The sequence below is a fragment of the Pyrgilauda ruficollis genome, unplaced genomic scaffold (assembly GCF_017590135.1).
Source record: "Pyrgilauda ruficollis isolate IOZ18807 unplaced genomic scaffold, ASM1759013v1 scaffold6, whole genome shotgun sequence".
In the NCBI taxonomy this organism is placed as follows: Eukaryota; Metazoa; Chordata; class Aves; order Passeriformes; family Passeridae; genus Pyrgilauda; species Pyrgilauda ruficollis.
The window spans coordinates 7579643-7586827 of NW_024527710.1; positions in this window are offsets into that span (position 1 = coordinate 7579643).

A 7185-nucleotide genomic window follows, 5' to 3' on the forward strand; every position below is an offset into this window, starting at 1 on the left:
CTCACTAATATTTTGCATTATTTATAAAATTTTATAGATATGTTTTAAATAATAGTTCCTGTAAAGACTGATCATACAGCAGACTGTTGTACTGACATTTTTATGGTCAGAGGTTTTACAAAAACCTCTTGAATTGTGGAATTTTAGCAAACCTCATCCCTTGGGGAGCACATCAATTTTATCTGTGCATTTTTCTAGCCAACTTGCCTTTTCCTCTTTGTGCATGGGTGTCAAAAACTAGAATGTGGGTTGACCCAACTCAAACCAGTTGTTGGTTTTCTTGTTTGAATTATTTTTCTATCACACCCTGGTTTTGCCCTTTGCTCTTTTCCGTACTGACAGCTTGCCAGAATAAATCTTTGCTGTTCAGCCATATGAGAAAACATCCCACAGGCAAGGTTACTGTTCTTTTTTGGCCAGGTATGCATAACCCAGATTGCTAAGTCCTGACTAGTGGGTCAGGCTGCTTTTACATCTCTTATTCTGTATTATCAAAAGGTCTCTCTGAATACATCTACCTGTATGCTAAAAAATAAGTCTTCATGTGGCAGGATGCTTATACTTTGTACCAAATACATTCAACATTATCTCCTCTCAGTCCCAGATAGTTTAAAAGAATCTTTCCAGGGTTCCCTGAGTACCCTAAATCCAGACAGAATAAAAATGATACAAAATATATAAAAGGCAATAAACCTGTAGTTCATCATAGCCCACGGAGCGCTCCCTAACACTTGTTTTGAAATTACTTCTGTTGCAATGGCAAGCAAGCGTCTGTGCTTTCATCTGGAAACAAAGACTGAATTATTGTCTCTGATGTCAAGGGAATGTTTTAATTTCTTGTGTTACTGTCACTTGAAAGTATGTCCCCTAGCCTACAGATGGAGAGAAAGGGCCGGGGTTACACACTCACTAGTGCTCCCCACGGAGTTTTGTGCCTGCTCTCTGTCTGAAACTCATCACTGTGGCTCTCACAAACAAACTATGATTTCATAAACGGGTCCAGCTATTCAGTGATAGACCTCGTCGTGTGTTTCTCAAAAAGGTTCCTTATAAGGGCTATTTCTTTGGAAAATTGTATTTCTTCATGCAATATTTGCTTCTAAAAAAGAAGTGTCTTCATCCACTCTGCACAAACTGGGAGATGTCAGTTTCATTATGTCCCATCACTTCTTAAAACTATCACTGGAGAAAGGATGGGATTTTCACTACTATTTTAGCTGATCAGAGGATGTGATGCAGAAAAGCTGAGATGGCTGAAAATGTCTAGCAGTAATGTTAAGGACCCAATCACCAATTTGCACTTATACACACTAAAACGTGTAAGTAGATTCTGAACTAACAAAATTCAAGGGTTCATAGCCCATTCTTGTGTATTTATAGCAGCATTTAACCAGTATGAAATTTAAATGCAACCCTTTCCACATCTATATAACATCTGTATAGACTTAGCTCACCCATTTTGTTTTTAAAGGTATCAGGTTTGCTGAGACTCCCTTGCATTTCCTCTCATACAAACCCTGCAGTCCCCATTAAAAAGAGGATTGTGAAGTTCTACTGGATGCCACTTGCTTTCTTTCATCTCTGTGTTGAAAAAAAATTTACACATGTAAGGGTGAACACTCTCAAACTGGCCTGCAGCTTTGGACTCTGAAGAAATTTGGGGTAAATATTTTTGTTACAGGGTACTTTTTCCACTGTGGAGCCTTAGATTTCCTTAAACCTCAAATCCACAGCTCTATAGCATTTATCTATACATTTCTATGAGCAGGAGTGAGTCAGAGAGGGCTGGGCTCTATCCCGGACTTCCCTGTGGTCTGCAAGTTTCAACACAGAAATGAAAACACCAGCAGCTTTAAGGGGCAGAAAATAACAGAATGAATAGCAGGATGCCAAAATGAGGTGGCTTTCACTGTTACCACTTCCAAAGAAAGAACAAAGGCATTCATTACCCGGGTTCACCAGTTTGATAGCTGGGAGATAACGAATTTACATACAGTCCAGTCCAGCCCAGTGCTATTGCATAGCTTGGGTTCTTTTAAATAGAGATCAATATTATCTGTACAGTCATTTTATAATAAAAAATGCACCACAACAAATGTTCTCAGGTTGTACAAAAAAACCTTACATAAAAACACCTGATACTAAGAAACATCTTCTTAATATATACAGAACAGAGTCCCTTCACATGTTCATTGGCACCTCACAAGTAAGTAGCTGGGTAAGCATAAGCAGCAAACACCTCAAAAGTCAAGAGACCCTCAGGAGGATGGAGAGCCCCATCCATTCAGGCCCCATCTCTGCCAGCAAAGAGGACAGCACACGGACAAGAACAGATCAACAAACGGGCAAACTCAAAGTGCTCGTGGTGTTTTGCTACAGCTGTGTGCTCACCAACAAACACATTCTTGTTCTTGCCCTCTGCAGGTGCTTTGTTGCCATAGAACAACTCTTGCTGCAACAGGGCTCAGAAAACAGAGATCACACTCCTTTGTCTTCCCAAACTTCAGAGTGAGAAATAACAGGAAAGTTAGAAGCCAAAAGTTCATGCAAATGCAATCTGTGGAATTCAAGGAATTCAGTGCCACAGGACATCAAAAACTAAAACCTTGCAGATAGTTCCACTGCTTACACAACAAACAGGCAAAAGCTCATCAGAATTCGTGCCACACAATGTAAAATCTAAGGGATGAGAAAATGAGCTTCCTTTCCCTTCTCTAGTGTGATGATGGGTGCAGTGCTGGGCACAAAAATGCTGCTTACCCTGAAGCACTGCAGTGGTCACCTTCCAAATGTTCCCAGGTCTGTAGTTTGAGTAGGCACAGCAGTTCCTGCTGCTGTGACCCACAGCTCTCCAGAGACACATCATTGATGTAAATTGTGAACTTCAAATGCTTCTTCCTAAAAACTTGCTTTCACTTCCACAGGGTTCCATTTATGTATTTTGCAAGCACACTGAGGATTGTACTGCACATCTCTAATGCTTTCTTTCTGCTTTGGAGCATGTCTTTTAACCAAAGTACATGAAAGTTACATTCTCATTAATAGATTATGAACCACTAATGCAATTATCAGTTTAAGCAAAAAATAAAATCATTTTTAAGTTACTAATCCACACATATGTGTCATTTGAAAGAACAATATAATTTCCTGCATATTTTAAAAAAATTAATTAGAACATCACTTTTCCAATTCTTACAAATTAAAAAAAAATCCAACAGATTAAAAATGGGGGGAATAAAGATATTAAAATATCTTTATTGCCTTCAAGGCACTGTAATTTTAGATAATGCTATTCTCCTAAACTTTAAGTTTTACTAATTTTTTTCTCTGTACTTCCATATTATTCTCCTCAGGCACAGATCATGCATTTCTCCCATCTTATGCTTCTACTTCATTTTTCCTGGGGACTGGTTTGTTCAGCAGCAAGCAGGCAGTCATTTTAGCTTCTTTATTCCCCTCATCCCCCATTCCCTTTTGTGGATCTAAAGGATACACCTAAGGTGAGTTGAGACACTGTTTGTAAGATCTTTCTGTCCACCCCCACCCCAATAACAATAATCACAGACAAGGTGTCCTTGTTCTTTCCTTGCTACCAGAACATTCAAGACTGACAACCCTATACTGAGTTGCTCATTTAATCATACATGTTCTGGTGGAAATTATTACCTTTATTGCAAAGCTGTGTATAGATAGAATTAAATGCTCATCTTTGCAATAAAGAATGTGCTCTTCTGTAAAATAATTACTCCATTATCAGGTCTGCTGTAAGTATTGTGCAGTTGCTAGTAATTTTTCTCATTCTATGAGGATTATAAAGAGAACCTGAATTTTCAAAGTACAGCATTTAAGACTATCAATTATTTCCTTCATGGTTCCCTCTCTTTCCAAAAGAAAATAATCTCCTCTGAAGAAGGTGTCATTCTTATGACAACAGAAGGATTGCAATATCACACTTTCAATGAGAATGTTAGACCTGATTCAAAGTCCAAAAATTCAAACTACTTGAAAAGTGTCCTATTAACATCAGTGAGCTGTTCATCAGCTCTACTGAACAAAAGTTTCCCCTCACTTCAGGTCCTGCTGATAGTTGTCAGGCCCTTGAAAGTTTTGACATCCTGGTTCCAGTTTCATCAGCTCCCCCAGTAAGATTTATGCAGGTTTTCTGCCCATCTTCGCTGGTTAGGTATATTCAAGTCCTCTTTCCTTGCTTCAGAAGCATGTTTTATACAGCTTAACTTTTAAAATCTTATTAAAATGACAAGCACTATAGAGACTGTGCCAGCAATAATAACCAAACAAAGTCATAGCCCTTTTAAGATGCATAAATTTTTGAAAGCAAGAGTTTCCTCCATGCCTCGCAATACATGTGATAGTATAACTTGAAAGAAATTACTGTTGTATAATTATCATTTCCTGAAAAAAAACCCACTAAAATAACTTGCAATTGTGAATGTTAGGTGTGGCTGAACACATTTACGCCTTCAGAAACATCAGGAAGTTTTTTTATTCTATAAACATTCTTGAGAACTGATGGGCTAAACAAGGCTTCCCTGCCAGGTGTACTTTTTTATGAAATAAAGCATCACAGGAGCATGTCAAGAAAAAAACAAAATTAAGACACTTTCAAGTACTAGGTGCAGACAAAAGAGAAATAAATACTCTGGGACAAGAACATAAAACAGGAAACCCAGCCAGGAAAATGACAGTTAGATAACAGGCCTTACAAGTAAAGCAGATAAAGGAAAGAAAATAACATATGTACGTTGTCATGATATCCAATCTCTCACAATCCTACTAGTTCCATTGTTTTGCATCCAGAATCATTAGTGCAAAATTTTGTGATTTAGAAATGGAAGCTAAAATGGAAATCATGCTGAAAACAGAACTGCACTGGAAAATGTCCCTGTCCAGCTGAGCACTAAATATTTATACCCCAGAGGAGAAAAAAGGCCTTAATCAAGGCTAGTCCCAAGCCCACAAACTTTCATTCCTCTCTGCTCAAAGGCAGCAAACAGCAATAATTCAACCCATATGAACGAAAGCTGAAACATTTTTTTCTACCAGTGCCCAGAAAGAAGAACCACACTATGAGGAAGGGCTGACTTTCGCAAAGGGCTGATTTTTGGTTCACCACAATCTGTAGCACTGCCACAGGCGGTGAGCTGTAGCCCCACCACCCTCACAGGCACCACAGAAACACCATCAGAGCCAGGACAGAGTAGGTGAAGCCAGCTGAAGCCAGAGAAGCCAAGCTGAAGGCAGCAGCAGCGGCAGCACCCGGCCCCAGCGCGGCTCAGCCCCCTCCAGCTGGGTGTGTGCTCCCAGGGCTGCACAGGAGGGACAGAGGGTACCTTGGGGTGACACTGCAGCCAGCAGGAGACTCCCCCCTGGTTTGGAGCTCAGGGTCTTTCTGGACACGCTGGCTGTAGTGTTTTCTGGAGAGTCACCGCTCCCTTGAAGGACGTGCTGGTGTTTTGAGCCCAGATGGATGCGTTCTGCTCCTCCAGCTCATTAATGCCAATCTTTCCTACAATAAATAAGCTCAGAAGCTGGTCTTCTCTGGCCTCTCCTGGATGATTTATGTCGTGGGCTTGCAATAAGTCATGCTGAAGTTTCTCTGACCTAGATTTGCTCCAGCGTTGTAACTAGTTTGGTGACTTCTTTCCAGTCTTTCAAATCCATTATTCAGCAAGCTGGTGCTGATGATGCACTTTCAGCCAGGTTGCTTTCATCTTTCATTTTATTAAATGCAAATTGGATTTGAAAATGAAGGCGGACACTACTGTAATCATACTGGCAGGTAACAGTGTTACTCAGCTGTCAACAGAATTCAGCCTAAATAGATCACGGCACAAGAAAGAAATTGTATCAATGACTTTGCTTTGCTTGTATTTAAATATTACATCAAACCTATACTGTCACAGAGGACAAAAAAGTGAACACAAGTTGCAAACGTAGCACTCATTCTATATCCTTTCTCGTTTCCCTTCCTTCTGCTCCTTTAGTTAATCCAAGGGGAGTTATTACAGCATGAAATGTGTGCATTGTTTGCCAAAAAGGTAGCAGGATAATAATAAACCAGACAGCACCAAAGCCATGGGGTCCACTTTCTATTACTGGTTTAGATAAACTAATTAATTAAAATATCAAGAGCATATTTTACACATGAATACTCTTGAGTTCCAGAGAGCCAAAAGTAAATCAATATAAAACACTAGGTACAGATATACACTGCCAATACTGATTTGCTCGCCTGTATGTTATTCGTAATAAATAACATTATGGTCTGCTTTTGCAAAAGTAACTATTGATCATTAATCAGTTGCACTAACCATGGCTAAACAATATCCTTGTGTAAAATATGAACCAGCTGTGGCACAATCAAAAATATCAATAAGTGTTAACCAGATTTCAGCAATTAATTTGATGAGGCCTCATTAATGGGTTGGACTGTGTTAATTTTTTCTAACTTTGCTAACATTTCAATACTAAGGAACATGTCCATGCTCATTGTTCCTTACTATTGATATGAAAATATTCTGAGGCTTTCATTAGAGGGTGTAGCATGTAGTAGTACAGAGATGTTCAGCCATATGTTTTTGCAAAGGGGCAATTATTCCCTACAAGGAGGAAGGAAATGCAAGTATAATGCCTCCAAAGAACAGACCAAACACTCTGAAATGTCTCAGCACAGTCCCAGATGGAAAAACCCTGCATTTTCTTTACGTGGGGACACTTTCTCAACAAGTGACAATGTCATAAGAAGATGGGGGGGTTAAACATCTGGTCTGAAGTCTGGCAAGATTCACCCAAAGCTTTGGGCATGTCATCAGAATAATTCCTGACATTTCTCATTTATTCTGCTCTTCTGTGCAAGCACCAAGGTCTGCTGTCAAGAGTCTGTTTCACTTTGATTGCAGCAAGCAGCTTTCTCACCCACTACAGAGCTATAATTTTGTGTGCTCAACACTTACTACAAATGCTCTCAGAAATGGAAAAGAACAAGTGGGAGAAGTATTACATTCTGCCACCCTTCCAGTGCAATGAAAAAGCAGAAGGGATTTAATAATCCTGTTGATATGGTCAGAAATGGGGCTCAAACTCTTGCCTTGACTCTCTCCTGGCCAAGACACAAAACCCAGCAGCAAAATCCATTCACAACAAGCTCCCCCCATACCCAAGGTG